Source organism: Sturnus vulgaris, chromosome 5 (genome assembly GCF_052056855.1).
Source record: "Sturnus vulgaris isolate bStuVul1 chromosome 5, bStuVul1.hap1, whole genome shotgun sequence".
Lineage (NCBI taxonomy): Eukaryota > Metazoa > Chordata > Aves > Passeriformes > Sturnidae > Sturnus > Sturnus vulgaris.
Genome location: NC_142247.1, coordinates 50,307,707 through 50,335,314, shown reverse-complemented (window position 1 = coordinate 50,335,314; position 27,608 = coordinate 50,307,707). Strand labels below are relative to the sequence as shown.

Below are 27,608 nucleotides of genomic sequence, written 5' to 3'. Positions count from 1 at the left end.
TGACATCTGGAAAGTTGCTCTTCTTTGGGAATGTGGTGGGATTTGGGGTGGGTGTATGGGGGATTGAAAATTCCCAACACCCAGAATGCCATTATTCCATGCAGATTTGGGAGGGTAAGTGGAGGAGTCAAGATTCCCACCACACGGAATGCTGTTATTGCGTGGGAAATTGTGTGGAGAGCTGGCGGATGATATATTCCTGATATCATGAATTCTGTTATTCCTTGTGAATTTTTGGCTATTTGGGACAGTGTATGGGAGATTCTAAACTGCCGACATCCAGAATGCCAGGATTCCATGGGAAATTCGAAGGGGAACTGGAGGATGCTCAATTCCTAACGCCTGGAATTCTGTTATTCCATGGGGGTTATGGTGCGGAGCTGAAGGATTTCAAATACCTGACAGCCCGAATTGTCTTCTTCCCTAGGGATTTGGGAAGGCAATTGGCAAACTTTCACTTCTCAATGCCCAGGATGTCGTTATTCCATGGGCTTTTTGGAAGGGAACTAGAGGATTCCAATATCCCCATGCCTGGAAGGCTGTTATTCCATTGGAATTTGGGAAGAGAACTGGAGGATTCCGAACTCCCAATGCCCAGAATGCTGTCATTCCATGGTTTTGCTGGAAAGTGGATAGAGCAACTGGAGGATATCATATTCCCAACACCATGAATGCTGTTTTTCAGAGTTTTTCGTGCAAGTTTAAGTGGACGTATGGATGTTTCGAAAATCCCCAAACCCAGAATGCAGCTATTCTATGGGAATTTGGAAGGGGAAGTGGAGGATTCTAAATTTCCCACATACAGAATGTCATTTTTCCATTAGAGGTTGGAGGAAATTTGGGAGAGGAACTGGAGGAGTTGAAATTGCCAATGATGGAACTGCTCGTATTCCATGGTTTTGTTGGGAATTTGGAAGGGGAAGTGGCGGATTCTAAATTCTCAACATGTAAAATGCATTACTTCATTAGGGTTTGATTGGAATTTGGGAGAGGAAGTGGAGCATTGGAAATTCCCAACACACTAAAATGGTTATTCCATGGGAATTTGGTGGGATTTTGGGAACGCTTATGGGGGGTTCCAAATTAGGGAATAAGAGAATGCCGTGTTTCCATGGGAATTTGGGAGGGGAAGAGGATGATTCTCAGTTCCTGAAATCTGGAATGTTGTTATTCCATTGGAATGTGGTGGGAATCTGGGAGGCTGTACGGGACATTCTCAATTCCTCACACCTGGAATCCCATTATTTCACGGCAATTTTTTCACGTTGCCGGAAGATTCTCGATTTCTGTCACTTGGAATGCTGTTGTTCCAGAGGAATTTGGGTGGGGAACTGGGATATTCCAAATTCCTGACATCTGGAAAGTTGCTCTTCTTTGGGAATGTGGTGGGATTTGGGGTGGGTGTATGGGGGATTGAAAATTCCCAACACCCAGAATGCCATTATTCCATGCAGATTTGGGAGGGTAAGTGGAGGAGTCAAGATTCCCACCACACGGAATGCTGTTATTGCGTGGGAAATTGTGTGGAGAGCTGGCGGATGATATATTCCTGATATCATGAATTCTGTTATTCCTTGTGAATTTTTGGCTATTTGGGACAGTGTATGGGAGATTCTAAACTGCCGACATCCAGAATGCCAGGATTCCATGGGAAATTCGAAGGGGAACTGGAGGATGCTCAATTCCTAACGCCTGGAATTCTGTTATTCCATGGGGGTTATGGTGCGGAGCTGAAGGATTTCAAATACCTGACAGCCCGAATTGTCTTCTTCCCTAGGGATTTGGGAAGGCAATTGGCAAACTTTCACTTCTCAATGCCCAGGATGTCGTTATTCCATGGGCTTTTTGGAAGGGAACTAGAGGATTCCAATATCCCCATGCCAGGAAGGCTGTTATTCCATTGGCATTTGGGAAGAGAAGTGGAGGATTCCGAACTCCCAATGCCCAGAATGCTGTCATTCCATGGTTTTGCTGGAAAGTGGATAGAGCAACTGGAGGATATCATATTCCCAACACCATGAATGCTGTTTTTCAGAGTTTTTCGTGCAAGTTTAAGTGGACGTATGGATGTTTCGAAAATCCCCAAACCCAGAATGCAGCTATTCGATGGGAATTTGGAAGGGGAAGTGGAGGATTCTAAATTTCCCACATACAGAATGTCATTTTTCCATTAGAGGTTGGAGGAAATTTGGGAGAGGAACTGGAGGAGTTGAAATTGCCAATGATGGAACTGCTCGTATTCCATGGTTTTGTTGGGAATTTGGAAGGGGAAGTGGCGGATTCTAAATTCTCAACATGTAAAATGTCATTACTTCATTAGGGTTTGATTGGAATTTGGGAGAGGAAGTGGAGCATTGGAAATTCCCAACACACTAAAATGGTTATTCCATGGGAATTTGGTGGGATTTTGGGAACGCTTATGGGGGGTTCCAAATTAGGGAATAAGAGAATGCCGTGTTTCCATGGGAATTTGGGAGGGGAAGAGGATGATTCTCAGTTCCTGAAATCTGGAATGTTGTTATTCCATTGGAATGTGGTGGGAATCTGGGAGGCTGTACGGGACATTCTCAATTCCTCACACCTGGAATCCCATTATTTCACGGCAATTTTTTCACGTTGCCGGAAGATTCTCGATTTCTGTCACTTGGAATGCTGTTGTTCCAGAGGAATTTGGGTGGGGAACTGGGATATTCCAAATTCCTGACATCTGGAAAGTTGCTCTTCTTTGGGAATGTGGTGGGATTTGGAGTGGGTGTATGGGGGATTGAAAATTCCCAACACCCAGAATGCCATTATTCCATGCAGATTTGGGAGGGTAACTGGAGGAGTCAAGATTCCCACCACACGGAATGCTGTTATTGCGTGGGAAATTGTGTGGAGAGCTGGCGGATGATATATTCCTGATATCATGAATTCTGTTATTCCTTGTGAATTTTTGGCTATTTGGGACAGTGTATGGGAGATTCTAAACTGCCGACATCCAGAATGCCAGGATTCCATGGGAAATTCGAAGGGGAACTGGAGGATGCTCAATTCCTAACGCCTGGAATTCTCTTATTCCATGGGGGTCATGGTGCCGAGCTGAAGGATTTCAAATACCTGACAGCCGGAATTGTCTTCTTCCCTAGGGATTTGGGAAGGCAATTGGCAAACTTTCACTTCTCAATGCCCAGGATGTCGTTATTCCATGGGCTTTTTGGAAGGGAACTAGAGGATTCCAATATCCCCATGCCTGGAAGGCTGTTATTCCATTGGAATTTGGGAAGAGAACTGGAGGATTCCGAACTCCCAATGCCCAGAATGCTGTCATTCCATGGTTTTGCTGGAAAGTGGATAGAGCAACTGGAGGATATCATATTCCCCACAGCATGAATGCTGTTTTTCAGAGTTTTTCGTGCAAGTTTAAGTGGACGTATGGATGTTTCGAAAATCCCCAAACCCAGAATGCAGCTATTCTATGGGAATTTGGAAGGGGAAGTGGAGGATTCTAAATTTCCCACATACAGAATGTCATTTTTCCATTACAGGTTGGAGGAAATTTGGGAGAGGAACTGGAGGAGTTGAAATTGCCAATGATGGAACTGCTCGTATTCCACGGTTTTGTTGGGAATTTGGAAGGGGAAGTGGCGGATTCTAAATTCTCAACACGCAACGTGTCATTACTTCATTAGGGTTTGATTGGAATTTGGGAGAGGAAGTGGAGCATTGGAAATTCCCAACACACTAAAATGGTTATTCCATGGGAATTTGGTGGGATTTTGGGAACGCTTATGGGGGGGTTCCAAATTAGGGAAGAAGAGAATGCCGTGTTTCCATGGGAATTTGGGAGGGGAAGAGGATGATTCTCAGTTCCTGAAATCTGGAATGTTGTTATTCCATGATAATGTGGTGGGAATCTGGGAGGCTGTACGGGGCATTCTCAATTCCTCACACCTGGAATCCCATTATTCCACGGCAATTTTTTCACGTTGCCGGAAGATTCTCGATTTCTGTCACGTGGAATGCTGTTGTTCCAGAGGAATTTGGGTGGGGAACTGGGATATTCCAAATTCCTGACATCTGGAAAGTTGCTCTTCTTTGGCAATGTGGTGGGATTTGGGGTGGGTGTATGGGGGATTGAAAATTCCCAACACCCAGAATGCCATTATTCCATGCAGATTTGGGAGGGTAAGTGGAGGAGTCAAGATTCCCACCACACGGAATGCTGTTATTGCGTGGGAAATTGTGTGGAGAGCTGGCGGATGATATATTCCTGATATCATGAATTCTGTTATTCCTTGTGAATTTTTGGCTATTTGGGACAGTGTATGGGAGATTCTAAACTGCCGACATCCAGAATGCCAGGATTCCATGGGAAATTCGAAGGGGAACTGGAGGATGCTCAATTCCTAACGCCTGGAATTCTGTTATTCCATGGGGGTTATGGTGCGGAGCTGAAGGATTTCAAATACCTGACAGCCGGAATTGTCTTCTTCCCTAGGGATTTGGGAAGGCAATTGGCAAACTTTCACTTCTCAATGCCCAGGATGTCGTTATTCCATGGGCTTTTTGGAAGGGAACTAGAGGATTCCAATATCCCCATGCCTGGAAGGCTGTTATTCCATTGGAATTTGGGAAGAGAACTGGAGGATTCCGAACTCCCAATGCCCAGAATGCTGTCATTCCATGGTTTTGCTGGAAAGTGGATAGAGCAACTGGAGGATATCATATTCCCCACAGCATGAATGCTGTTTTTCAGAGTTTTTCGTGCAAGTTTAAGTGGACGTATGGATGTTTCGAAAATCCCCAAACCCAGAATGCAGCTATTCGATGGGAATTTGGAAGGGGAAGTGGAGGATTCTAAATTTCCCACATACAGAATGTCATTTTTCCATTACAGGTTGGAGGAAATTTGGGAGAGGAACTGGAGGAGTTGAAATTGCCAATGATGGAACTGCTCGTATTCCACGGTTTTGTTGGGAATTTGGAAGGGGAAGTGGCGGATTCTAAATTCTCAACACGCAACGTGTCATTACTTCATTAGGGTTTGATTGGAATTTGGGAGAGGAAGTGGAGCATTGGAAATTCCCAACACACTAAAATGGTTATTCCATGGGAATTTGGTGGGATTTTGGGAACGCTTATGGGGGGGTTCCAAATTAGGGAAGAAGAGAATGCCGTGTTTCCATGGGAATTTGGGAGGGGAAGAGGATGATTCTCAGTTCCTGAAATCTGGAATGTTGTTATTCCATGATAATGTGGTGGGAATCTGGGAGGCTGTACGGGGCATTCTCAATTCCTCACACCTGGAATCCCATTATTCCACGGCAATTTTTTCACGTTGCCGGAAGATTCTCGATTTCTGTCACGTGGAATGCTGTTGTTCCAGAGGAATTTGGGTGGGGAACTGGGATATTCCAAATTCCTGACATCTGGAAAGTTGCTCTTCTTTGGCAATGTGGTGGGATTTGGGGTGGGTGTATGGGGGATTGAAAATTCCCAACACCCAGAATGCCATTATTCCATGCAGATTTGGGAGGGTAAGTGGAGGAGTCAAGATTCCCACCACACGGAATGCTGTTATTGCGTGGGAAATTGTGTGGAGAGCTGGCGGATGATATATTCCTGATATCATGAATTCTGTTATTCCTTGTGAATTTTTGGCTATTTGGGACAGTGTATGGGAGATTCTAAACTGCCGACATCCAGAATGCCAGGATTCCATGGGAAATTCGAAGGGGAACTGGAGGATGCTCAATTCCTAACGCCTGGAATTCTGTTATTCCATGGGGGTTATGGTGCGGAGCTGAAGGATTTCAAATACCTGACAGCCGGAATTGTCTTCTTCCCTAGGGATTTGGGAAGGCAATTGGCAAACTTTCACTTCTCAATGCCCAGGATGTCGTTATTCCATGGGCTTTTTGGAAGGGAACTAGAGGATTCCAATATCCCCATGCCTGGAAGGCTGTTATTCCATTGGAATTTGGGAAGAGAACTGGAGGATTCCGAACTCCCAATGCCCAGAATGCTGTCATTCCATGGTTTTGCTGGAAAGTGGATAGAGCAACTGGAGGATATCATATTCCCAACACCATGAATGCTGTTTTTCAGAGTTTTTCGTGCAAGTTTAAGTGGACGTATGGATGTTTCGAAAATCCCCAAACCCAGAATGCAGCTATTCTATGGGAATTTGGAAGGGGAAGTGGAGGATTCTAAATTTCCCACATACAGAATGTCATTTTTCCATTAGAGGTTGGAGGAAATTTGGGAGAGGAACTGGAGGAGTTGAAATTGCCAATGATGGAACTGCTCGTATTCCACGGTTTTGTTGGGAATTTGGAAGGGGAAGTGGCGGATTCTAAATTCTCAACACGCAACGTGTCATTACTTCATTAGGGTTTGATTGGAATTTGGGAGAGGAAGTGGAGCATTGGAAATTCCCAACACACTAAAATGGTTATTCCATGGGAATTTGGTGGGATTTTGGGAACGCTTATGGGGGGGTTCCAAATTAGGGAAGAAGAGAATGCCGTGTTTCCATGGGAATTTGGGAGGGGAAGAGGATGATTCTCAGTTCCTGAAATCTGGAATGTTGTTATTCCATGATAATGTGGTGGGAATCTGGGAGGCTGTACGGGGCATTCTCAATTCCTCACACCTGGAATCCCATTATTCCACGGCAATTTTTTCACGTTGCCGGAAGATTCTCGATTTCTGTCACTTGGAATGCTGTTGTTCCAGAGGAATTTGGGTGGGGAACTGGGATATTCCAAATTCCTGACATCTGGAAAGTTGCTCTTCTTTGGCAATGTGGTGGGATTTGGAGTGGGTTTATGGGGGATTGAAAATTCCCAACACCCAGAATGCCATTATTCCATGCAGATTTGGGAGGGTAAGTGGAGGAGTCAAGATTCCCACCACACGGAATGCTGTTATTGCGTGGGAAATTGTGTGGAGAGCTGGCGGATGATATATTCCTGATATCATGAATTCTGTTATTCCTTGTGAATTTTTGGCTATTTGGGACAGTGTATGGGAGATTCTAAACTGCCGACATCCAGAATGCCAGGATTCCATGGGAAATTCGAAAGGGAACTGGAGGATGCTCAATTCCTAACGCCTGGAATTCTGTTATTCCATGGGGGTTATGGTGCGGAGCTGAAGGATTTCAAATACCTGACAGCCGGAATTGTCTTCTTCCCTAGGGATTTGGGAAGGCAATTGGCAAACTTTCACTTCTCAATGCCCAGGATGTCGTTATTCCATGGGCTTTTTGGAAGAGAACTAGAGGATTCCAATATCCCCATGCCTGGAAGGCTGTTATTCCATTGGAATTTGGGAAGAGAACTGGAGGATTCCGAACTCCCAATGCCCAGAATGCTGTCATTCCATGGTTTTGCTGGAAAGTGGATAGAGCAACTGGAGGATATCATATTCCCCACAGCATGAATGCTGTTTTTCAGAGTTTTTCGTGCAAGTTTAAGTGGACGTATGGATGTTTCGAAAATCCCCAAACCCAGAATGCAGCTATTCGATGGGAATTTGGAAGGGGAAGTGGAGGATTCTAAATTTCCCACATACAGAATGTCATTTTTCCATTACAGGTTGGAGGAAATTTGGGAGAGGAACTGGAGGAGTTGAAATTGCCAATGATGGAACTGCTCGTATTCCACGGTTTTGTTGGGAATTTGGAAGGGGAAGTGGCGGATTCTAAATTCTCAACACGCAACGTGTCATTACTTCATTAGGGTTTGATTGGAATTTGGGAGAGGAAGTGGAGCATTGGAAATTCCCAACACACTAAAATGGTTATTCCATGGGAATTTGGTGGGATTTTGGGAACGCTTATGGGGGGGTTCCAAATTAGGGAAGAAGAGAATGCCGTGTTTCCATGGGAATTTGGGAGGGGAAGAGGATGATTCTCAGTTCCTGAAATCTGGAATGTTGTTATTCCATGATAATGTGGTGGGAATCTGGGAGGCTGTACGGGGCATTCTCAATTCCTCACACCTGGAATCCCATTATTCCACGGCAATTTTTTCACGTTGCCGGAAGATTCTCGATTTCTGTCACGTGGAATGCTGTTGTTCCAGAGGAATTTGGGTGGGGAACTGGGATATTCCAAATTCCTGACATCTGGAAAGTTGCTCTTCTTTGGCAATGTGGTGGGATTTGGGGTGGGTGTATGGGGGATTGAAAATTCCCAACACCCAGAATGCCATTATTCCATGCAGATTTGGGAGGGTAAGTGGAGGAGTCAAGATTCCCACCACACGGAATGCTGTTATTGCGTGGGAAATTGTGTGGAGAGCTGGCGGATGATATATTCCTGATATCATGAATTCTGTTATTCCTTGTGAATTTTTGGCTATTTGGGACAGTGTATGGGAGATTCTAAACTGCCGACATCCAGAATGCCAGGATTCCATGGGAAATTCGAAGGGGAACTGGAGGATGCTCAATTCCTAACGCCTGGAATTCTGTTATTCCATGGGGTTTATGGTGCGGAGCTGAAGGATTTCAAATACCTGACAGCCGGAATTGTCTTCTTCCCTAGGGATTTGGGAAGGCAATTGGCAAACTTTCACTTCTCAATGCCCAGGATGTCGTTATTCCATGGGCTTTTTGGAAGGGAACTAGAGGATTCCAATATCCCCATGCCTGGAAGGCTGTTATTCCATTGGAATTTGGGAAGAGAACTGGAGGATTCCGAACTCCCAATGCCCAGAATGCTGTCATTCCATGGTTTTGCTGGAAAGTGGATAGAGCAACGTGAGGATATCATATTCCCAACACCATGAATGCTGTTTTTCAGAGTTTTTCGTGCAAGTTTAAGTGGACGTATGGATGTTTCGAAAATCCCCAAACCCAGAATGCAGCTATTCGATGGGAATTTGGAAGGGGAAGTGGAGGATTCTAAATTTCCCACATACAGAATGTCATTTTTCCATTAGAGGTTGGAGGAAATTTGGGAGAGGAACTGGAGGAGTTGAAATTGCCAATGATGGAACTGCTCGTATTCCACGGTTTTGTTGGGAATTTGGAAGGGGAAGTGGCGGATTCTAAATTCTCAACACGCAACGTGTCATTACTTCATTAGGGTTTGATTGGAATTTGGGAGAGGAAGTGGAGCATTGGAAATTCCCAACACACTAAAATGGTTATTCCATGGGAATTTGGTGGGATTTTGGGAACGCTTATGGGGGGGTTCCAAATTAGGGAATAAGAGAATGCCGTGTTTCCATGGGAATTTGGGAGGGGAAGAGGATGATTCTCAGTTCCTGAAATCTGGAATGTTGTTATTCCATGATAATGTGGTGGGAATCTGGGAGGCTGTACGGGGCATTCTCAATTCCTCACACCTGGAATCCCATTATTCCACGGCAATTTTTTCACATTGCCGGAAGATTCTCGATTTCTGTCACTTGGAATGCTGTTGTTCCAGAGGAATTTGGGTGGGGAACTGGGATATTCCAAATTCCTGACATCTGGAAAGTTGCTCTTCTTTGGCAATGTGGTGGGATTTGGGGTGGGTGTATGGGGGATTGAAAATTCCCAACACCCAGAATGCCATTATTCCATGCAGATTTGGGAGGGTAACTGGAGGAGTCAAGATTCCCACCACACGGAATGCTGTTATTGCGTGGGAAATTGTGCGGAGAGCTGGCGGATGATATATTCCTGATATCATGAATTCTGTTATTCCTTGTGAATTTTTGGCTATTTGGGACAGTGTATGGGAGATTCTAAACTGCCGACATCCAGAATGCCAGGATTCCATGGGAAATTCGAAGGGGAACTGGAGGATGCTCAATTCCTAACGCCTGGAATTCTGTTATTCCATGGGGGTTATGGTGCGGAGCTGAAGGATTTCAAATACCTGACAGCCCGAATTGTCTTCTTCCCTAGGGATTTGGGAAGGCAATTGGCAAACTTTCACTTCTCAATGCCCAGGATGTCGTTATTCCATGGGCTTTTTGGAAGGGAACTAGAGGATTCCAATATCCCCATGCCTGGAAGGCTGTTATTCCATTGGAATTTGGGAAGAGAACTGGAGGATTCCGAACTCCCAATGCCCAGAATGCTGTCATTCCATGGTTTTGCTGGAAAGTGGATAGAGCAACTGGAGGATATCATATTCCCAACACCATGAATGCTGTTTTTGCGAGGTTTTCGTGCGAGTTTAAGTGGACGTATGGATGTTTCGAAAATCCCCAAACCCAGAATGCAGCTATTCTATGGGAATTTGGAAGGGGAAGTGGAGGATTCTAAATTTCCCACATACAGAATGTCATTTTTCCATTAGAGGTTGGAGGAAATTTGGGAGAGGAACTGGAGGAGTTGAAATTGCCAATGATGGAACTGCTCGTATTCCATGGTTTTGTTGGGAATTTGGAAGGGGAAGTGGCGGATTCTAAATTCTCAACATGTAAAATGTCATTACTTCATTAGGGTTTGATTGGAATTTGGGAGAGGAAGTGGAGCATTGGAAATTCCCAACACACTAAAATGGTTATTCCATGGGAATTTGGTGGGATTTTGGGAACGCTTATGGGGGGTTCCAAATTAGGGAATAAGAGAATGCCGTGTTTCCATGGGAATTTGGGAGGGGAAGAGGATGATTCTCAGTTCCTGAAATCTGGAATGTTGTTATTCCATGGGAATGTGGTGGGAATCTGGGAGGCTGTACGGGACATTCTCAATTCCTCACACCTGGAATCCCATTATTCCACGGCAATTTTTTCACGTTGCCGGAAGATTCTCGATTTCTGTCACTTGGAATGCTGTTGTTCCATAGGAATTTGGGTGGGGAACTGGGATATTCCAAATTCCTGACATCTGGAAAGTTGCTCTTCTTTGGGAATGTGGTGGGATTTGGGGTGGGTGTATGGGGGATTGAAAATTCCCAACACCCAGAATGCCATTATTCCATGCAGATTTGGGAGGGTAAGTGGAGGAGTCAAGATTCCCACCACACGGAATGCTGTTATTGCGTGGGAAATTGTGTGGAGAGCTGGCGGATGATATATTCCTGATATCATGAATTCTGTTATTCCTTGTGAATTTTTGGCTATTTGGGACAGTGTATGGGAGATTCTAAACTGCCGACATCCAGAATGCCAGGATTCCATGGGAAATTCGAAGGGGAACTGGAGGATGCTCAATTCCTAACGCCTGGAATTCTGTTATTCCATGGGGGTTATGGTGCGGAGCTGAAGGATTTCAAATACCTGACAGCCCGAATTGTCTTCTTCCCTAGGGATTTGGGAAGGCAATTGGCAAACTTTCACTTCTCAATGCCCAGGATGTCGTTATTCCATGGGCTTTTTGGAAGGGAACTAGAGGATTCCAATATCCCCATGCCTGGAAGGCTGTTATTCCATTGGAATTTGGGAAGAGAACTGGAGGATTCCGAACTCCCAATGCCCAGAATGCTGTCATTCCATGGTTTTGCTGGAAAGTGGATAGAGCAACTGGAGGATATCATATTCCCAACACCATGAATGCTGTTTTTCAGAGTTTTTCGTGCAAGTTTAAGTGGACGTATGGATGTTTCGAAAATCCCCAAACCCAGAATGCAGCTATTCTATGGGAATTTGGAAGGGGAAGTGGAGGATTCTAAATTTCCCACATACAGAATGTCATTTTTCCATTAGAGGTTGGAGGAAATTTGGGAGAGGAACTGGAGGAGTTGAAATTGCCAATGATGGAACTGCTCGTATTCCATGGTTTTGTTGGGAATTTGGAAGGGGAAGTGGCGGATTCTAAATTCTCAACATGTAAAATGTCATTACTTCATTAGGGTTTGATTGGAATTTGGGAGAGGAAGTGGAGCATTGGAAATTCCCAACACACTAAAATGGTTATTCCATGGGAATTTGGTGGGATTTTGGGAACGCTTATGGGGGGTTCCAAATTAGGGAATAAGAGAATGCCGTGTTTCCATGGGAATTTGGGAGGGGAAGAGGATGATTCTCAGTTCCTGAAATCTGGAATGTTGTTATTCCATTGGAATGTGGTGGGAATCTGGGAGGCTGTACGGGACATTCTCAATTCCTCACACCTGGAATCCCATTATTTCACGGCAATTTTTTCACGTTGCCGGAAGATTCTCGATTTCTGTCACTTGGAATGCTGTTGTTCCAGAGGAATTTGGGTGGGGAACTGGGATATTCCAAATTCCTGACATCTGGAAAGTTGCTCTTCTTTGGCAATGTGGTGGGATTTGGGGTGGGTGTATGGGGGATTGAAAATTCCCAACACCCAGAATGCCATTATTCCATGCAGATTTGGGAGGGTAAGTGGAGGAGTCAAGATTCCCACCACACGGAATGCTGTTATTGCGTGGGAAATTGTGTGGAGAGCTGGCGGATGATATATTCCTGATATCATGAATTCTGTTATTCCTTGTGAATTTTTGGCTATTTGGGACAGTGTATGGGAGATTCTAAACTGCCGACATCCAGAATGCCAGGATTCCATGGGAAATTCGAAGGGGAACTGGAGGATGCTCAATTCCTAACGCCTGGAATTCTGTTATTCCATGGGGGTTATGGTGCGGAGCTGAAGGATTTCAAATACCTGACAGCCCGAATTGTCTTCTTCCCTAGGGATTTGGGAAGGCAATTGGCAAACTTTCACTTCTCAATGCCCAGGATGTCGTTATTCCATGGGCTTTTTGGAAGGGAACTAGAGGATTCCAATATCCCCATGCCTGGAAGGCTGTTATTCCATTGGAATTTGGCAAGAGAACTGGAGGATTCCGAACTCCCAATGCCCAGAATGCTGTCATTCCATGGTTTTGCTGGAAAGTGGATAGAGCAACTGGAGGATATCATATTCCCAACACCATGAATGCTGTTTTTCAGAGTTTTTCGTGCAAGTTTAAGTGGACGTATGGATGTTTCGAAAATCCCCAAACCCAGAATGCAGCTATTCTATGGGAATTTGGAAGGGGAAGTGGAGGATTCTAAATTTCCCACATACAGAATGTCATTTTTCCATTACAGGTTGGAGGAAATTTGGGAGAGGAACTGGAGGAGTTGAAATTGCCAATGATGGAACTGCTCGTATTCCATGGTTTTGTTGGGAATTTGGAAGGGGAAGTGGCGGATTCTAAATTCTCAACATGTAAAATGTCATTACTTCATTAGGGTTTGATTGGAATTTGGGAGAGGAAGTGGAGCATTGGAAATTCCCAACACACTAAAATGGTTATTCCATGGGAATTTGGTGGGATTTTGGGAACGCTTATGGGGGGTTCCAAATTAGGGAATAAGAGAATGCCGTGTTTCCATGGGAATTTGGGAGGGGAAGAGGATGATTCTCAGTTCCTGAAATCTGGAATGTTGTTATTCCATTGGAATGTGGTGGGAATCTGGGAGGCTGTACGGGACATTCTCAATTCCTCACACCTGGAATCCCATTATTTCACGGCAATTTTTTCACGTTGCCGGAAGATTCTCGATTTCTGTCACTTGGAATGCTGTTGTTCCAGAGGAATTTGGGTGGGGAACTGGGATATTCCAAATTCCTGACATCTGGAAAGTTGCTCTTCTTTGGGAATGTGGTGGGATTTGGAGTGGGTGTATGGGGGATTGAAAATTCCCAACACCCAGAATGCCATTATTCCATGCAGATTTGGGAGGGTAACTGGAGGAGTCAAGATTCCCACCACACGGAATGCTGTTATTGCGTGGGAAATTGTGTGGAGAGCTGGCGGATGATATATTCCTGATATCATGAATTCTGTTATTCCTTGTGAATTTTTGGCTATTTGGGACAGTGTATGGGAGATTCTAAACTGCCGACATCCAGAATGCCAGGATTCCATGGGAAATTCGAAGGGGAACTGGAGGATGCTCAATTCCTAACGCCTGGAATTCTGTTATTCCATGGGGGTCATGGTGCCGAGCTGAAGGATTTCAAATACCTGACAGCCGGAATTGTCTTCTTCCCTAGGGATTTGGGAAGGCAATTGGCAAACTTTCACTTCTCAATGCCCAGAATGTCGTTATTCCATGGGCTTTTTGGAAGGGAACTAGAGGATTCCAATATCCCCATGCCTGGAAGGCTGTTATTCCATTGGCATTTGGGAAGAGAAGTGGAGGATTCCGAACTCCCAATGCCCAGAATGCTGTCATTCCATGGTTTTGCTGGAAAGTGGATAGAGCAACTGGAGGATATCATATTCCCAACACCATGAATGCTGTTTTTCAGAGTTTTTCGTGCAAGTTTAAGTGGACGTATGGATGTTTCGAAAATCCCCAAACCCAGAATGCAGCTATTCTATGGGAATTTGGAAGGGGAAGTGGAGGATTCTAAATTTCCCACATACAGAATGTCATTATTCCATTAGAGGTTGGAGGAAATTTGGGAGAGGAACTGGAGGAGTTGAAATTGCCAATGATGGAACTGCTCGTATTCCACGGTTTTGTTGGGAATTTGGAAGGGGAAGTGGCGGATTCTAAATTCTCAACACGCAACGTGTCATTACTTCATTAGGGTTTGATTGGAATTTGGGAGAGGAAGTGGAGCATTGGAAATTCCCAACACACTAAAATGGTTATTCCATGGGAATTTGGTGGGATTTTGGGAACGCTTATGGGGGGGTTCCAAATTAGGGAATAAGAGAATGCCGTGTATCCATGGGAATTTGGGAGGGGAAGAGGATGATTCTCAGTTCCTGAAATCTGGAATGTTGTTATTCCATGGGAATGTGGTGGGAATCTGGGAGGCTGTACGGGGCATTCTCAATTCCTCACACCTGGAATCCCATTATTCCACGGCAATTTTTTCACGTTGCCGGAAGATTCTCGATTTCTGTCACTTGGAATGCTGTTGTTCCAGAGGAATTTGGTTGGGGAACTGGGATATTCCAAATTCCTGACATCTGGAAAGTTGCTCTTCTTTGGCAATGTGGTGGGATTTGGAGTGGGTTTATGGGGGATTGAAAATTCCCAACACCCAGAATGCCATGATTCCATGCAGATTTGGGAGGGTAACTGGAGGAGTCAAGATTCCCACCACACGGAATGCTGTTATTGCGTGGGAAATTGTGTGGAGAGCTGGCGGATGATATATTCCTGATATCATGAATTCTGTTATTCCTTGTGAATTTTTGGCTATTTGGGACAGTGTATGGGCGATTCTAAACTGCCGACATCCAGAATGCCAGAATTCCATGGGAAATTCGAAGGGGAACTGGAGGATGCTCAATTCCTAACGCCTGGAATTCTCTTATTCCATGGGGGTTATGGTGCGGAGCTGAAGGATTTCAAATACCTGACAGCCGGAATTGTCTTCTTCCCTAGGGATTTGGGAAGGCAATTGGCAAACTTTCATTTCTCAATGCCCAGAATGTCGTTATTCCATGGGCTTTTTGGAAGGGAACTAGAGGATTCCAATATCCCCATGCCCGCAAGGCTGTTATTCCATTGGAATTTCGGAGTAGAATTGGAGGATTCCAAACTCCCAATGCCCAGAATGCTGTCATTCCATGGTTTTGCTGGAAAGTGGATAGAGCAACTGGAGGATATCATATTCCCAACACCATGAATGCTGTTTTTCAGAGTTTTTCGTGCAAGTTTAAGTGGACATAAGGTTGTTTCGAAAATCCCCAAACCCAGAATGCAGCTATTCTATGGGAATTTGGAAGGGGAAGTGGAGGATTCTAAATTTCCCACACACATAATGGCATTATTCCATTAGATTTTGGTGGAAATTTGGGAGAGGAACTGGAGGAGTTGAAATTGCCAATGATGGAACTGCTCGTATTCCATGGTTTTGTTGGGAATTTGGAAGGGGAAGTGGAGGATTCTAAGTTCTCAACGCGCAAAGGGTTATTACTTCGTTATGGCTTGATTGGAATTTGGGAGAGGTACTGGAGCATTGGAAATTCCCAACACACTAAAATGGTTATTCCATGGGAATTTGGAAGGGGAACATGAGGATTCTACCTCTCCAATGTTCAGAATGTTAATATTCCATAAACCTTTTTGAGAGGAACAGGCAGATTCCAAATACCTAGCTGGAGCCATGCCGTTCCTCACACCTTCGCTGTGCTGTACTCCATGCAGCTAGAGCGAAGCGAGAAGGACGCGAGGAAGAAGATGGCGTTCTTAAAGTAGCACCCTGGCAGCAGCCCTGAAAGGGCTCGTAGGACACGGCCTCTTGCTGCCCTCCATTCTACATACTCGCGGCTCCCTTTGCCGACTTGCAAAAGTTGCTACCAGAGCAGAGGCGGCCAGATTGAAGAGGCAGTGCCTTGGTTCACCTTCTACTTACTGCACGTAAGCCACGTCCAGCTTCTCGCTGCACTCTGGATTTCCCTTCTCCGCGGCACTTACCGCGGTGCTGTGTGCAACTCGGCGCCTAGAAGCGACCGCCAATGCTTTCACAGCGGGCTGCAAGGGAACCAAGGAGCAGCACAAGCAGCAGTGCTTCAGCTTGCTCCTTCCGACTGCTAAGGGCACTTGGGAAGGCAAGCGACCGTCAACCACCTTCCTCTCCTAGTAGCCTGTAACGTGGTGCACACAAGCACGGGACTTGTGCCGCTTCGTTCACCGCCCTCGCCCACGCCTGGCGCCGCTTTCACTTCCCGGCGGCCAGAAGCCGCTGAAGCGGCGCCACACAGCCAGCAGTGTGTCGGCAGCCAAGAGCTCGAGAACGCTGCTTCTGCCGAAGCCCGCCTAGGGCGTGCACCTTTGTTCTCAGAGCTCCGTGCAACAGTCTGCCTCTCTCGCAGTTCGAATGGAAAACGAAAGTTTTTTGCCTACGCCCTTCACAGAGATCCGTTGCCAGGACGAGAATGTCTTGTGGCTGGAGCTCGCCCCCGCCGCGAGGAAGCTGCTATTAGCACCGCGTTGCAGGGACACGTCTCGCTTCTTGACTACGTGCTCAGCGCTCTCCGAATTCGCTGCTAGCTCCACGGTCCTTCTCAGCTGCAAGTAGCAGCGCTCGCAGTACATACAGCTTCGCAGGGACCGAAGACCTGGAGGGACATATCGCACACGAAAATGTGCCAGGACAGAGACGTTCTACACTGAGTTGAGACAGAGACAGACAGAGACAGACAGAGAGTTCTACACTGCCCCTTCTCGTCGGCCATCTTGTGCTCTGCTGCCTCTGCTGTGACGAATCAGTCCTTGAAAGGCGAGCGAGAGCGCCTCTCCAGGCACTGAGTGAGAGCTCCCTAGGGACTTTTCGATGTAAAACTTTTTCCACCTCCAAAAATACTTGGGTAAGTCCTAAAAGTTTTGGTTTTATTAAGAATAGTTACGTCCAAGTATTCCTGTTTTAAACACCCTTGGTTTCAGTCTTCACTTAACTGCTTGTTTCTGTCTTTTTGCCTAGTGGCAATCTAATTCTAAGGTAACTAGATGTGTTGGAAATCCATAAATTACATCTCAAGTTAGGTGGAATAATTGGCTCGGAAGAAAATGGAATTGAGAATTTGGAAAGAATCCAAAGTGAGCTGATGTCACAATCCGAGATTCCCTTGGGTTCCAAATCCTTTCATTTGTGTTTTTGTGGGCTTTTTTGAAGGTGGTGTACAGTTGAAGCCATGATTTAGCTGTGGTGAGACCTGCTCTGCTGTAAAAGCATTATTTTCTCAGTGAGCATGGACAACAGTTAGAGTGTCGTCTTTTAAGATTCCCTGCACTCCACTTATGGTGGCAAAAGCAGTGCCTTGACTGTAATCATAAAAGTGATTACAGCTTCATTGCTTTGACATCATGTAGGATGCTTCCTCCATCTGCTGTGGTCAGCATTAAGTAACAGATTTCTCAGTTTCTAGGAAGAGTCTAGCAAACAATCACCTTGCTCCTTCTCTTGCATTTATTCATCACTGCTATGCTGCTATACAGACAGGTAGTCTGTTTATGATTCAACAATTCAATGGGACATCAAGTAAATAGCAAAGCAAAACTAACTACCGAAAGCACTATAAGGGCCAGAGATTAGCTTGGATCAAAACAGGTATTCTCCCAGCATTGTTTACAAACGAGTCAGCATGTGAAACAGAAGGCACAATGTAGTTTGTGCCTTGTTTTGGGCATGCCTGGAAGAAGGAAATTCTGATTTCACATATTGGAAAAGAAATGTTGACATTTGAATGAGATTGTTCATACCCCAGAAAAAGTTGCTTTGAAAGGCTGTGGAAGTCCTGTTAGGAAACATGGCTTTACAAGTCCTTTCCACCAGGAGACAACAGCTGCAGAACATCTGGGTGTGCCAGTATTGAGAGCACCAGCAAAGATCAAAGTGGAGAAGTTGGTGAACAATGGCAGTGGCCTGGGGGAGGGCAAGTGGGGTGCTGGCTGTGGGACCAGGGGAGTCCTGACTGATTTAGGAGGCGTGTGATGGTCTGTGCCAGCAAGCGGAGTAGTGCTGTGGCCTTGGGACACTGCGAATACTGGAATACAGTGGGGTCACTGGGCAGGCTGAGTGTCTGAGCTGCTGGAGGGACCCAGGTTGCCCACATGTAAACATCCAGTCTCACTCTTGCCAGCCACAGAAAGGAGCAGGATGTGGCTGCGGGCGATGCCTGTCATGTATATGTAGTGTATATGTGTGCTATCCCAGCCTGCTGGGAACACTTCTTCTTTGGGACTGCTTGCGCTGAGGGAGAGAAAGCAGTGGTAGTTTCTGAGGTTTCGAGTTTGCTCGAGTTTCTCAGGCTGTTTTTGGAGCCACCCAGAGTTCTCTTCCTTGAAGCATTTCAGGTCCTGCTAATTTTCAAAATTCAAACAGACACAGCCCTAAGCTAGTTGATCTGACTTCAGAGCTATTCTTACGCTGAGCTGTTGGATGATCTGATCTCCTGAGATGTCTTCCATCTCAGTTTATGACCTGGTTCTTGTGAAAAGTAGGATCTTTTAGCCTGGAGAAGAGAGGTTTCTGGAGAGACAGTATTGTGACCTTTGAATATGTAAAGAGGGTATAAGACAAATGGAGAAAGACTTTTTAAGAAGGTTTGCAGAGACAGGACAAGGGGCCATGCTTTCAAACTGAGACTAGGTTTAGATTGGCTAAAAGGAAAAACTTTTCTACAATGAAGCTGGTGAGACACTCAAACGGGTGTTCCAGAGAAGTTGTGGATGCCCCATCATTGAGAGTGCTCCTTATCAGTTTGGCTAGTCTTGAGCAATTTGATCGACTGTAAGATCTACCTGGCAAGGAAGTTGGACTAGATGATCTTTAATCACAGACTGTTGTATGATTCCGTGAAAGACAGAATGCAATAAAGTTCATATTTCAGATTTTGGCGCAGACATATTTATTATTTCTCACTTTATGCATCATTGCAATGACTACTTGTTAGCTTCTGAAATGATTAGCTGAGATTGATTTCCTTCCTTAGTTTCATTTTCCCTGTTATTCCTTCACTCTTGGACTTTTTTTTTCACTAGATTTCCTCTTTCAGTAAACTGCCCTTAAGTATCACTTTGCTCCCCACCTGGCTTTTTTTTTTTTTTTCAATGACACCTTTTCACTGGTTCGTTTTGGGCCTTTGCTGCTTGAAGTCCAGCAGCCTCTTTGTCTGAGCATTATGGAGCTTTCTTTACAGCTTCATCACTATGCAAAAAGCCATAAATTACTGTGTTCCATCTCACATACCATCAAGTATCACACTAATGTTCCCTCTGCTGAATAGCTGGTTGGCTTACATAGACCAGCCAAATACCAGGAAATCCAGATGGCAGCAAGAATCTTGTAGACTACTCCCGCTGTTCATTTAAATTCTGGAGAAGTCACGTGAGGTATCACATTCTCTTGAAAGAAGTGTCTATCATCTCGGACATTCTAGAATGGGCTATTAATATTGTCATGAGTTTCTGGCTAGACTTTTTAGTATGCAAATTCAAATGATCTGAAATGATAGAACTTCAAGAAATTTTTTTTCCCAGAATCAAAGTATGATGGAGTTACATAGGGAGAATCTTAATCTTAGTTATTCTATTCCATCTCACATCATGGCCAGGGGCAGGGAGAAGGGAGTATCTTTGGGGGACAATGGGTTCCGGTGTAGTCAGTAAGCTGGGCAGAGGAGCCATCAGGTATTGTCTGTTGTTGGGGGGGGATTCATGTGAAGTCTTCCTTTCTTGTACCCTGCCACTAGTATTGTTGCTAAAATTGTTTGTTTTCTCATCCAAGTGACAAAATCAGCACACTTAATGAGGGATGAAGAGGGAGCAGCGTACAGGACAGGAGGAAGAAGAAGCAGAGCCTGCTGTCCTCCAGAAGAAAAAAACACTACCAGCCAACTTTGCATCATCTGTGAACTTCCTGGGCGTGTACTCTATCCCCTTGTCCAGATCACTGAGCAAGATATTAAACAGGACTGGGCCCAAGACTGAGCCTTGGGGACCAGCTGGATGAACTCTATTTCCCACCACTCTGTGGGCTTGGCCATCACCCAGTTTGTCACCCAGCAAACAGCCCACCCATGCAAACCATAAGCAGACAGTTTCTTCAGGAGAATGATGTGAGACTCATTGCAAAAAGGATCAGGGAGATGCCTAGGAAGAGTCTCAGGTGAATCCAGGAGACTATAGTGGAGGACTATTCAGTTTTCCAATCAATTTGCTTAAAAAACTCTACAAAACCGTAATAAACAAACAAACAAACAAACAAAAAAAGCAGACCAAACAAACACACAAAAACCCCCAACCAATAATCCCCAAAGAGACAAAAAAAGCCCCCCAAAAAGCCCACCAAAAAGCCCACCCAAAACTGAAAAAAAAACCCCAAACCCAACACAAAAAATCAGGGTGAAGGTTTTTAGTAACTTTAAAAATAACAAAACAAAACAAAACAAAAAAACCCCAGAAAGTCACATTTCTAAAGGTGCTGTCCCAGCCTCTTCTCTCAGCAGGGAGGACATCCTGAAGTGGAGCCAGTTGGAAGAAAGCGGGGCAGGGCAGCACCTGGGCCATTGTCTCAGGACGGCCCTGTGGCTGCCCCATTGCCAAAACCTGGACACATAAATCAAACAAAGGTATGCACATGTGCTTAGACACAGCAAAAATATATTTGTCTGAAAAGAATACTGGTCCATTTATATCACTGGAAAGAGCATAATGCCTCGTCTCAGCTTTCTTTTCAGTCATTACAAATGTTTGGAAAATAAAGGAGTGCAGAAAATGGAAATATCCAAGATCAACATGAGGACCAGTAACAAAGATTCCATTTTTGAAACTGCATTGGGAATCCTCTGCAGAAATTGACTCAGAGCTCTAAGATTTACAAAAAAGACCAAGAGGATTGGAGTCAATACAACACAGTGTCTGGAGACTTCAGCTGGTTGCCTTGATTTCTCAAATATGATGGAGAAAGCACCTTAGCAATTACAGCTGACAGTTCTCTCAGGGCCCTGACATGCCTCTGGGTGGGTCCCATGGTCTTGCATGCTCAGGTTCCTCAAGTGGTCTGAAAGCTGACCTGCTACTATGGGTTAGAATCAAGTCCACCAGTCCAATAACCTGAGAGATGTAGAAGTAGTGACTGGCAGTAAAAATTGAGACCAACACTTGTTGAGTACCTCAGCCTTCTCCTTGTCTGTTGTCACTAGTCCTGTCTGGCTTATGGGGGTGGAGGGGGAATAGGGGAGGTGTGATAGGTTTCTTTTCATCTTCCTTTTCCCACTGAAATACCCGTAGGTGCCTTTATTATTCTTAGTTTTGGCATGCTTTTCCAAATTCAGCTTCAACTGAGCCTTAGCTATACTGATCCCATCCTCACACACTCATGTGTTACCACTGTATTTTTCCCATGATTTGTCTCGCTGTGTATTGTCTGCATATTACCTACTTGCATCACATCTATTAATTTTCCATAACCTTCTGACTTTAACTTGTTTTCAAAAAAAACCTTTTTGAACCTTTTCACCTCAGAAATTCACCTGGGAAACCCCAAATCCCCAAAATTCACCCCGAAGTCCCCCCTGGGATGCTCAGCACTCACCTGGCGACTCCCAAAATTCCACAAATTCACCCCAAAATTCACGGGGGACCCCCAAATCCCAGGGCTTCACCCCAAAATCCCACCTGCAACCCCCAAAATCCCTCAAATCACCCCCAAGACCCAGTCCCCCCAACACCTCCCAAATTCACCCCAAAATGTCTCCAATCCCCCTCAAAACCCACCCAGATACCCCCAAATCCACCAAATTCACTCCCAGACCCATCTGGGACTCCCAAAAATCACCAAAATTCCCCGGAAAATCCACCTGCATCCCCCCAAATTCATCCCAAAATTCTCCCACGACTTCCAAATGCTCACCTGGATACCCCAAAATCGACAGAATTCACCCCAAAATACGCCTGGCCTCCCCAAAACTCACCTGAGAACCCTAAAATTCACACGTATACCCTAAAATTCACCAAATTCACCCCAAAAGTCCCCTGAGATCCCTAGAATTCCACAAATTCCCCCTAAAATTCAACTGGGACTCCCCACATTCCACAAATTCACCCCAAACCTCGCTACCCGGGATCCCCCAAAATTCCACAAATTCTCCCCCAAAATCAACCTGGGACCCCTCAAAACTCACCTGGATCTCCCCAAATCCCCGCCCCGCCACCCCCCCCCCCCCCCAATTCACCTGGGCACCCCCAAATCCCCAGAATTCAACCCAAAATTCACCTGGGACCCCAAAACCCTCCAAATTCGCTCCAAAATGATTGGCAACTTTACACACTCAATTTTCCCACAAAAGGATCTAGAGCCCTGTGCGCTTCGTATACAAACTAAATGCAAAAAACCTTTCTATTCATTCTCAGCAAAAAGACTTCCTATTCCTCCTTCTTTTGGACAAAACTGCCTTCACTTTCAAACTTATTCTCTTGCTCACTTATTTACCTGCATAATGCTTAGTCCCTGTTCTGCATGCTCATTTTCTTCACTTTTACAAAGAATCCTCTCCTCATCTTCTTCTTCCTCTGCTTCTTCCATTTCCTGTGCCAAGATCACCTGTTTCTCTGTTAGATTTCTTTCTCCAGCTGATTTTTTGACAACTGTCCCTATCTTCTGGCACCGCTCGCTCGAGAGAGGCGATTGTCCAGCTCTGCTCTGGGCTGGGACTGCGCTCTCTTCAAGCCCTGGGGGCAATTTTGGATGCCACAGCGTCAGAAAGACCTCAGGCTATTGGAGAAATGTCCAAAGGAGGGACACAGGGATAGTGAAGAGGCTGGAGGGGAAGCCATACAAAGAGTGGCTCAGGGCATTTGATTCAGCTGCAGAGAGGACACTGAGCTCACACCTCACTTGGGACCTCTCAGCTCCTCCCAAGGGCAGCACAGGGACAGCTTTGCTCTCTGCTCTCTGCGACCAGGGACAGGAGCCAAGGGAATGCCAGGAGCTGTGTCAGGGGACGATTAGGCTGGCTATCAGGGAAAGTTTTTTTTCCTCAGAGGCTGGTCGGGCACTGAATAGGTTCTCCAGGCAATGGGCACAGCCCCAAGGCTGCCAGAGATCCAGGAGCGTTTGGCCAATGCTCTCAGGGATGCAGAGGGTGGGACTGTTGGAGTGTCTGTGCAGGGCCAGGAGTTGGACTTTGACGATCCCTAGGGGTCCCTTCCGACTCAGGAAACTCTTACCATTTTCCCCTCTTTCCTCTCCTTGCACAATGCTCTCAGCTTACTGTTCCACCGCATGCTCCACTTCTGAAACCTCCGCTACTTCTTTCCAGTTCAAGCACAGTTCTACTGGTTACAATCCAAAGATAGACAGGTTGAAAAACAACCAAAAAGAAACACCTGTTTGGAATGTCGTGGTCTTATCTGCATCTCGAACTATGAAGTCGATTGTGCCTTGCAAGTTCTAAAAGCAAAACAACAACAAAAAGCACCCACCACACCGTTTTAACATAGGGATTTGCCTTCTTCTAAGAAATCCATATCCCTTCTCAAAATGGATCTATTTCAGGAAGAGATCATCTTGAATAGATCACTTACTATCTAAAGAACCTGGAACACTCAAATCCGTAATGATAAGCCTGTTACCTTGTCGTTTTCTGTTCCAAAGGCAAATGCATTTGCTCAAGTGCCGTTTGTAACAAGGACAGAGCTCAAAGTGTGGCTCTGAGAAATGTTTTGGTTTCCCTCTCCTATCTCCATCAAAAGCACTTTCTTCAATGGCTGAAACAATACTTGATACAGTCTGAATTTTAAAGGTCATGAAAATTTTCTCCAAAGTGAAAAATTAATATAGCAGTCAGGTTTGAAACCAACGGGAATTTTTGTTTTACCTGTTTGAAGATTCCCTTCACACTAAAATGCTGGCTGATGGATACCTAGAAGAAATCAATTCCCACAAAATGCTTCTGGGTAAGCCATTACATCATCCATTACAATTTGCTTCAGTGTCCCGTTCCTGTTCAATTGAAGGTCCCTGTTTAAGAGACTCAGGTACGGAGAGAAATAAAATTAAATATGACTACAGTGCCTTTAAATCTAAATCGAACTTCCTGATCAATCTCATAAAACCTTTAGGCTAAATGTTGCCATTGATCTGTTTCTACTGAACACAATCACGTCCTGGCTTGTTAGAGATTAGTTCATTACAAAGAAAGAAACGCACAGAAGTTAAAATATTTCCAAAGAAGCATTTGACATCCTTCCTTTTGGATGGGGAACCATTCCAACACTGCTTACATAAGAGGTCAAATGACTGTCTTCCATGTTAGCTCTGCACTGTGCTCAGCGGAGCCTTTCTGGTTTATTTGCCTTTGACTTGGACATAAAGCTGAGTCTTTATTCAAGAAAAATCAATATTCACGCTTGTTTTCATTTACACGGACATTGACTTGGTCTCCTAAACAAAGAGAATGATGGGGAATTTTTGTACGAGTTCAGATAGGTAACATTCTCTTTCCACAACCTGGCATTGTATTTTCACTTGGTCTGTTACCTCTGGCTTTGTTTTAACGGCTCAAATTATCAGGAAGAGTATCAAACCTCCAGCTCTAACCACAGTCCCACTGCGAGGTGTGTGAAGGTATGTGCATCTGCCTCTCAGGTCCATACTGCTCTTCTAATGTGCCTCTGATCGAGCAGGTAGGAAAGACCTCCTGGGTGTGTGAACAGTGCTGCTTCCTCTACGGCTTCAGAGCTGCTGCTAAGATCTTCAGGAAGGAGAGCGGTATTGTACCAATTTTTAGATGGATTTTAAAGTTGCCAGTGCTTGGCTGTCTTAAACGTCTGAGTTCCTAGAACTTTGAATGAGATCAAATCTATGAGTGAAGAGATGATGGTGCAGACCAACTTCTGATTCCGGTGATCCAAGAATCTGCACTACTACTTTTACCTTCTGAATAAGGCATGGATGTGATGGTATGCACAGTAATACTGATGTGCTATGGTTTTTGAATGATAGCAGTCTTCCTTTGTCCCATTCCTAAACCGTGGGCATTATTTGCCTTAACCTTGTTCAGTAGGGACATTATTCTATATTCTTACATGAAGTGAAAAGCACCCTTTTCCATACCTTCACACAACAGCATTAAAACAAGGCCTAAGTAGTACAACCAATGTTCAAAGATGCTCTACCTTTTAAGTTTACCATACAAAATTCATACCTTGTTCTAATTTGATCTCAAGAAGAAAGGGTGTTCTCCAAATACTCCTTCAGCTCTTCCTCACAGCTCACTGTTTGCCTTTTTTCTAAGATTGTATCCAGATCACTTTCATCATCTAAGGTCACATAAAAAAGCTAGTAAAAATGGTTTCGTAGATACTAAAATCTCCCCAACTATTTAGGATTCAAGGAAGTTAATTATGCATATATCTTCTACACCCAGAAGAGAAAGCTACCTCAGCAAAACTCATCGCCTATGAAAATCTTCCTAGATAATGAACACCTCTGACACTGCCACCCCAAGTTGGTGTTCTGAAACAATGAGAACCTCACATCCAATCAGACTCTAGACCTGCACAAGATCTCGTCATAGCAACTTGCAGCCACTTTCTACAGAAAGCAGCAGTGATCTCTATCACTGTTGCCATACCAACAATAAGACAGGACTGTCCATTCAGTGTGAATCAAGCAGTTAGCAAAAATGCACCTGACAGAATGAAACTGAAGAGTTGAAATTCCCATCTAAAAGTCAAAGATTACATTTTTCATTTTATAGCAGGTATTTTGAATTTCAGAGGGCTCTTTGCATTAAGAAGTCCTGTCTTTAAGCACACCCTTGTTTTTATGTTTCTACCTGGATTATGGCCATTTAGCCGTCTCCTTCAAATCACTCCAAAGAAAAACATTCAAGTGAACAAGTTCTTTCTAAACTGCTGGAAGGTGAAATGAATGAGTAAGAGGATATGTAACATGATAAAAGGCTGCCTGGAATTTTACGACTGGTATCCAACATGGCGTCTTCTATCTGGAGAGTAAAAAAAAATCAGTCTCCAAGTAAACTGGTAAGAATGCGGATTCTCAAAACTTCTGTTTATTCTGGCACCATAAAGCACCAAATCACATTCTATAATTTATCCCTTTAGAAACAACTGCCCGACTTTTTTTATGTATAGAAAAGATTGGAAGACATTTGGGAGATCATTTCCAGCTCTTCCTGAAGTCTGATCTTAAGCAGACTGGGCCATACGTCATTCATCGCTATCCTATGTATTTCAGATAGAAATGATCATAAAAATACAATCTATTTCTATTACAAATAATAAACACAAGAATTATGAACACTTCCACATGAAACTCTTCCACACCAAACTGTTTCTCTGGAGTGTTTTGTCACACTATGGACCTCTTTCTAAGGTGACATCAATAGCCTACCACGCAGAAGGCATTGCAGGTGGGAGCACAGGAAGAACAGACTAATCCCAAGGAGTGATGAAGATATATGTCATCAAATAAAAGAAACGTACATCCACGTGCTCCACTTCTTCTTCAAACCTACATTTTCGTTTCTCAGTCATCTGAAGCATGTTGGAGTGCACGACTTCAGCATCTTCTGCTGTGCAAATGTTCATATCCAACAGGGTCATTTGAAGGAAAAGAAGAACAAATTATTGACATGCACAGAAGAAATACTGTGTGGCTTTCAGAGAGCCTGGCTAAACGTAGTGTTTCTTTTCTTGTGATGGACAGAGATAGATTCAGCCTCCTACATGCCATATTAGATTACTAAACAATACCATCTGGTTGGACACAAAGGGAGAAATTGATGCAGAGGTGGAATTTCTTTCCCAAGATAAGACAGATTTAGCACAAGGGCTGAGGCTCCTTGCATCTTCCACATTCATGTAGGACAGCACTCCCTTCATTACTGGCATTTGTTACGGCTTTTCCACATTTCAAGTACAAATACCAACTACTACTGTGAAACCAAACGGATGGCTTACTTTTTGAACAGAGTAAGGCGGAGGTTAAAAAGGAATTCCACTTGTTATTTCACTGTCTGGTGCATCCTCAGACGCACTTTAATGACACATTGGACCACGGCTATCACAGCCAAAAGCTGTGGCATTCAACTTGCACATCTGCCCTTTCTCCTGACATTTGCCCTCGACCAGCTCATAGTGGAGGCTCATTTTCTCCACGCACTCCACATTAGGGCTGTCTGAATGATACGGAAGAGACCACAGTCAAAATTCCCATCTTTCACAGTG

General features: G+C 44.6%; 1 long non-coding RNA gene across 1 annotated transcript; it reads right to left on the bottom strand.

The window, feature by feature from the left end:
* Window positions 1–24,315: 24,315 nt before the first annotated feature.
* Window positions 24,316–26,980, bottom strand: LOC148223709 (uncharacterized). Its single transcript, XR_015804008.1, has 3 exons — window positions 26,865–26,980; window positions 25,562–25,676; window positions 24,316–24,387 (listed from the first exon to the last, which is right to left on the bottom strand). It is a non-coding gene; the product is annotated as an uncharacterized LOC148223709 (long non-coding RNA).
* Between the last annotated feature and the right edge of the window lie 628 nt (window positions 26,981–27,608).